The sequence below is a fragment of the Neomonachus schauinslandi genome, chromosome 13, assembly GCF_002201575.2.
Source record: "Neomonachus schauinslandi chromosome 13, ASM220157v2, whole genome shotgun sequence".
NCBI lineage: Eukaryota > Metazoa > Chordata > Mammalia > Carnivora > Phocidae > Neomonachus > Neomonachus schauinslandi.
Window position 1 is genome coordinate 50,874,290 of NC_058415.1, and position 6,148 is coordinate 50,880,437.

Consider the following 6,148-nt stretch of genomic DNA (forward strand, 5'->3'; position numbering starts at 1 on the left):
ATCATTATTAAATTCTACTAATCTGCTCTCCAAATATACCGTAGGGAATAAAAATTTTAGGTTTCGGCAGAGACAACCGTTCACATGATGTTTGACATGTCCAACGTACTTTCCCCTATTTTAGTATATCTGATTCTCATAGTAACCATGGAGTGATTATTAACCCCATATTTTACAGATTAGAGCATCCAGGAGACTTGCTCGGGGGGTGACAGCAGGTAAGGGGTGGGGCTTCCCAGGTCATAGGATTCCAAGTTCTCTTTGTTCCCTGCTTTTTCATATTGATTCTCATATGAAGAAAAATCCCTAAAAATATTTTACTGTCTCTATAAACAAGAGTTTCTGAAAAATTTATTCAAGTTTTTATGTTGATTTGGGGGTAACGGTACTATTTATAACATTTTCCACCCATGTAAGTTCAGCAATTTGAGAAGTAGAACCACCATTGGTAATATATAAAAAAAAATTAACAAATAAAAAGAGGACCAAGGACCAATTCCTGGCTCTATCCCTTACTAGGTATGGGAATTCCTCCAAGTCACCTCTCTTCAGCTTCAGTTGCTTCTGAAAGTATGTGAACTACACTGCAGAGCTTTGTGGGATGGGGATAAAGCCCAGTGAAGTGCTGTCATACAATGGAGAGTGCACCACAATAATTCACTTGTAATTACTCCAAGAAGGGTGGAAGAGAAAACACTGACATACCACCTCACAATTCACAGCAAATACACCAGGATTACCATCGGCGCGTGGGCACTTGACGAAAGTCTTCACGAAGCCCTCTATGTTTTCTTTCTGGTCATGAACGTGAAGCTGAAATAAACGTTGCCAAATAAATTACTGTTTATTCCTGCAGGGGCAATTACACTCATAAAGATTTCCTCAATTTAAAATTAGCTAATGAATTCTTTCAAATGCTTCTTGGTCTCTGGAGGCAACACCTCTGGTCCCGACAGGAACAGTGGTCTGGATGACAAGCCCTACCTTGGCAACCTGACACCCGGCAGATCCAAGGACACCTTCACAACAGCTGTACCGTGTCTCTAAGCCACCGAGGACTGCAAACCAACAAAAAATACAAATCAAAACAGGCAAACTCTATAAAGCAGAAGTGGCTCACTCCCAGAGTATGTGTCTTACCCTACCCTCAAAGACCTTTAAGGATACTGCCGTGCACATGATCTGATGTTACCACTCCACATAGTCCTAGTTTTGGATATTACATAATGAACAGGAAAAATCAACTCCTGGAAGCAGAGTTCTTATGGGTCTCACTTTGAAGGTGAATTACAATTACCAATGTCCTGAACACCTTCTGTCTCCTTCCTTTCTCTTTCCCTGATTTTGCCCTGGTCCCCCAGCAATCCTCTGGCATTCATTTTTTTTTTTTAAGGTTTTATTTATTTATTTATTTATTTATTTAGAGAGACAATAGGCACATGAAAGTGGGGGGAGGGGCAGAGGGAGAGGGAGAAAGAATCTCAAGCTGACTCCGCACTGAGTGGGGAGGTCCACAAGGGGCTTGATCCCAGGACCCTGAGATCATGACCAGAGTCAAAATCAATAGTCGGACACTTCACCAACTGAGCCACCCAGGCACCCCTGGTGTCACTACTTTATTCTGTTTTGACTTTACCTCAACTATCTTTTCAACCTTCCCTACTCCTTGACCTTTTCTCTCTACTGGAGCCCTCTGGTTGAGGGGTTCCAACTACCACCTTCTCCCTTCCTGTGTCTGAGCTGTTGATCTGGCCCAAGAAACCACCCAGTTATGGAGGCTGAGACCACAACACAGATGGCGCCTCCAGCCTTGGCTGGACCTACCAAATCCTGATGCCCTGTCCTTCCGCATCTTTGACCAGGCACTTTGCACATTTTCACAGCAATAATCCCAAGCCTTCATAACTCTTTTCTTATCCCACTCCCATATTCCAGCTCATCTACTCCCTTATCCACCTCAGCCCTTCTTCCCTCTAGCCAAGGTAACATTCTCTCAACTGTTCCCTATTAAATCCTTCTGCCTCCAGTGGTTTTTGCACCAGTTTTCCTTTAAATGTGGTTAAGACTGATTTTCCTGAAGCACACGTTCATTCTATCACTTTCCTCAAGTTGTTCCCTTGTACGTTACTGATCAAATGCCAATTTCTCAGGATGGCACTGAAGGCTCATGCTTAACCAGCCTTACGTTACTCATCCAATCTTGACATCCCACAGCTTTATCTTACTTTCTCCTATGATGAGAAAGGGAGACAAAGAACCGGTATTAATGCAGCATCTGTCATAAGCCAGGACTTTGACATGCCACCTCACCGAATTATCACCTAAAGCTCATTCTATGAAGGTGGAAACAAAAGCTCAGGGAGCTGACGTAACTTGCCCAAGGTCTCAGATAAAGTAGGTGGCAAAAAAGGCCCAAATCTCGGGTCTGCTGATTCCAGAGTCCTTGTTCTGTTGTTCATTACGCTGTATTGTCTGGTTAGCGCAACCGGTCTGCCCACTACACTTACTCTTCCTTCAGCGTCTTCCCTCTTTGTTTTTCTCCTCTTGGAATTCACAGTCCCTCCTCCCTGTGAAACTAAGCCCTCCATGCTCTAAGCACTCAGGCCAAACCTGACTGATTTACTTTATTCTTTATCCACGTATTTTTTCTGTCATTCAATGTTCCTTTCTATTTCCTTTTCCTTGCGTTATCTTCTTCATAGCATTTAGTACGATCTCATTCATATTCATGCCCATCTCTACATGAATAATTCCTGTGTCCACACACCCACCCAAAGATTTATGGATGGTCCATATGCGTTAGGTACCACGCTAAGTGCTGGGGAGACAATGAGGAGAGAAAACAAGGACGGATGGTGGTCCCTCCAAAGCTTACAGTCTTTTGGAGATGGCAGGTAAATGACTAGATCATTAAAAAATGTGGTTAAGTGCTCGCAAAGGAAGAGGCAGTGTGCAGGGACGGAAGAGGGCAGACCTCGTTCAGATGAGGAGGCTGAGAAAGGACCTTGTGGATGGACAAGTTAAGCAGAGGCCCAGAGGATGAGGAGGATTGAGCCACGGCAAAAGCAGAGGGAACAACAGGCAAGGAGGCTCTGGACAGGAGGCCAGGGGACTGTGAAGGGAACAAGCGACAGGGTGGAAGACGGGGGCACAGGCCAAATCAGGCAGGGTCAGCAAACTAACCGAAGGCTTTTCATCAAAGCAGGGCAGAGACAGGACTGGATGTAAAAAAGTTATTCTGGGAGTTTGGGGGTGAAAAATAGATTTGGGGGGTTGGTAGAAGCAGGGAGACTGAGCAGAACGACGGTGCAACAACTGGGGACAGAGATGGGGGTGGCCTGGACCTGGGCGGGGGCAGGAGAGGTGGAGACAGCACAGACTCAGGCTATGTTCCTGAGGGAGAGCCGATGAGACAGGTGCACTGCTGAGACGAAAACGAGCACAACAGGGAGACTAATGACGGCACCCAGGTTTTCGGTTGGTGCAGGCAAAACACCCACCTGAGTGGACTGTAGCCAACTACCATGTTGCAGGGAAGATGGGAGCTGGCGGGGTGGCAAAGAAACGATTCTAACCCTGGCAGGGGCAAAGCAGGGGAAGGCCGCGGGGAGAGCTGACCGCCTGGAGGTCCTTCGGCACAACCGTCACAGCCTGGGTGCTCCTGAGCCCGCGGGCTGCAGGGCTACGAAGTGGTGGTCAGAGGCTCAAACTTCAGGGGTTACAGTCTCTCCTTCCGGGACTGCATTTAATGCATACAGCGAAGGGAATACTTTATTCCACTTTTCTCTCAACAGCTTGGGCACTGACTGGTCAACCAAGTGCAAGAGAGCTACCAAATACTTGCCTTTATGACTCAGCACAGGGCCAAAGTGGTAGTTACATTCTTCTACTCTGCCGTGTTTGCCTGCGGGCGTCACACCATATATCTTCCCACAACGACAACATACCTTCCTGGAAGCTAAAACAAAGGAGAAGTGAAATTATTCATGAATCTACGGAGAGAAAAGAAAAATGGATCAAAGTGCAGGGAATGAAGGGCCTGTGCATTCTTGATCATGCACGGATCACACACCCAGGGCTGACCATGAAGTCACAGGAGAAGCCACAGGGCTCATCAGAGGAATACCTGCGGGTGGCCTGCTCACGGCACCAGGGCCCCCTCCTCAAGCAGGCATCCCCTGTCTGTCCCCAGAGTCAGCCTAATGCCAGATAACTGTGGCATTAGCCCCACAGTCTGACTGTACCCAACTTGATTAATTACCTGTGTTAGTACTCAGTAGCTCCTGAAATAAGCAAGTCTTTCTTATTATTTCATCCCTTTTAGACATATAGTGACCGGTATATATATTAAGTCGCTGAGCGTATATCTGAGCTTTTCACTAGACCCATTTATGAAAAATATTCCTCAAACTGGCTCCGATGATGAAAGCAACTCTTATCTGAATGTCTACTGTGAGCGTCGTCTGAGGCACGCACTGTGCCAAGCATTTCACATGCATTCCTGGGACAGAGTCTCACAACAAGCGGATGGGGTAGCTACTATTATCCAGAACTGGGAAAACCAAAGCTGGGAGAGGTTAAATGACTTATCCACATCCAACCAGCATCCAAACCCAGATCTGCCTTCCTCCTTCGGAGCCCATGTTCTTAACTGGGGTAAGGGTTTAGGAAAAAAAAAAAAAGGTATCACAAATGGTGAAGATAATCCTGAGAAAAATTCTAAAGATACCAAAGATAAATATTTTGTAGTCACTGAAAAATATTCCTGTAACTGCATTTCAAACTCTAATGGACCTAAGATTTGACAGTTGTGGTGTTAAGTATCCTATATTTTCTTTTTTTGGCAGGGGAGGAATGAGTTTTAACTAACCATGCCTAGCATTTAGAGAAAACGTGTAATAATAATACCAATTGTAAATCTTTTTTTTTTTTTTAGATTTTATTTATTTATTTAACAGAGAGAGAGAGACAGTGAGAGAGGGAACACAAGCAGGGAGAGTGGGAGAGGGAGAAGCAGGCTTCCTGTGGAGCAGAGAGCCCGATGTGGGGCTCGATCCCAGGACCCTGGGATTATGACCTGAGCCGAAGGCAGATGCTTAACGGCTGAGCCACCCAGGCGCCCCCCCAATTGTAAATCTTTTGACAAGAATTCCTAATGAACGCATACGAAGTATTCAAAACATGACACTGCATATGTGTATGAATAGTAGTTAGGAGTAAGGACTCTAGAATCAGACTCCTTGGGTTCAAATCCTGGCTCTACCACTTATTTTCAGAGGGACCTTTGACAAGTCATTTGACCTGTGAATGGAGGCAATGCTCGTACTTACCTGAAATGATTATTAAGATTTAATAAAATAAATTATGAAAATAAGATACACTACTTAGATACTCGAAATGAAGTGGAAAGGGAAATAATCCTTTCAGTGTTCTAACCTTAATAAGTAGCGAGGATCATTTTCGGTCCCATATACTTACTGTCATTTACAAGCGCTTTTGTCATGCCTGAGGTTAAAAGAATACTTCCTGGTTTGTCAGGGTTGGGCTGGGGATAGTTATTTTCATGTAACTGTTCTTCAGTTAGAAGGTAGTCTTTCAGATGTCTGTAGAGAATAATTCCTGTGAGTACTAAGAAAAAAAAAAAGACTGTTCAATAAAATTTAAATAGCATGTTTTAAAGGAGTGGTAAGGTTAGAGTCTACTAACCCTTCCAGACATGAAAAGCTAGGATGCTGATTAACATTAAGAGAGTAGCCTAAAAGAATCCGAGTCTCCATATCCTCTGACAAAAAAAAAAAAAAAAAATTATATATATATACATATATATATAGTTCCCTGCATCATCTGATGTCCTATACTTTGGATAAGAGAAGGGAAAGTAAGAATCAGATCAGTAATAGCTAGTGTGTATGCCAAACTATCCTAATGACTTTGATTTAAACTTTATATTAACCCAGAAGGGCAAACATATTGACCTCGTTTTTGTAGATGAGGGAAATGAGGCTCAGAGAAATGAGGACACATGACCAAGGGTACACAGCACAGTTGATATACAAACTCAGATCCTCTGGTTCCAAATCATGCTTATTGATTCTTAATAGTCACAGAGATAAGAAGAGTACAAAAGCTTACAAGTAGTAAACATGGT